General features: G+C 42.6%; 2 protein-coding genes across 5 annotated transcripts in view; one reads left to right on the top strand and one right to left on the bottom strand.

Annotated features, from left to right (window-relative positions):
- Nucleotides 1-556, bottom strand: part of ACTN2 (actinin alpha 2) — a 389,901-nt gene that overhangs the window by 333,338 nt on the left and 56,007 nt on the right. The window lies entirely within an intron of this gene.
- The window catches only part of ERO1B (endoplasmic reticulum oxidoreductase 1 beta), a 38,973-nt gene that overhangs the window by 26,149 nt on the left and 12,268 nt on the right, over nt 1-556 (top strand). The gene's annotated exons all lie outside the window — the stretch shown is intronic.

Below are 556 nucleotides of genomic sequence, written 5' to 3'. Positions count from 1 at the left end.
CAGACAGGTGCCAGGGCTCTTTAAAGGTGTAATAAATCCTATTTCACTGGAGCAATCTGAGAAAGCTTGCTGGAGGAGGTGGCATTTGAGATGAATAATGGGGCAGATTCAGGTCAGCAGAACTGGAAAGTATGTGCTGTTTGGAGGAGATAGTATGGACCAAGGAGATGAGAAAGGAAAAATGAAGCATGTTTGGGGAGACCCTGTAACCTAGGAAAGACTTTATATAGGGGAGCTCGACTTTCCTCTTAGCAGTTGGGGTTGAATAAACAAGTGAGATAATGATAAGTGGTCCTTAGAGGATGCTGAGTGAAGGAATCCGTAGGAAGATGTCTGTATTGTTTTGCAAAGTGCGCAGACTCTCAGGAAGCAAAGAAATCCCCACCGCCATCAGATTGATCCCCTGGACTCCACCCTCAGCTCATCTGTGGGTTGAGTTTTCTTATCATGCTTTGCTTGTTTCAAAATAAAATAAGAATATGTAATTTGGGAAGCGCGTTACCTATTTTGACTTTTATTGACTGCCATTTTCCTTTTCAGTCAGAACAACAATTTG

The sequence above is a fragment of the Pteropus vampyrus genome, unplaced genomic scaffold (genome assembly GCF_000151845.1).
Source record: "Pteropus vampyrus isolate Shadow unplaced genomic scaffold, Pvam_2.0 Scaffold279, whole genome shotgun sequence".
Lineage (NCBI taxonomy): Eukaryota > Metazoa > Chordata > Mammalia > Chiroptera > Pteropodidae > Pteropus > Pteropus vampyrus.
The sequence above is the reverse complement of the archived record's forward strand: the minus strand, read 5'-3'. Positions and strand labels throughout refer to the sequence as shown.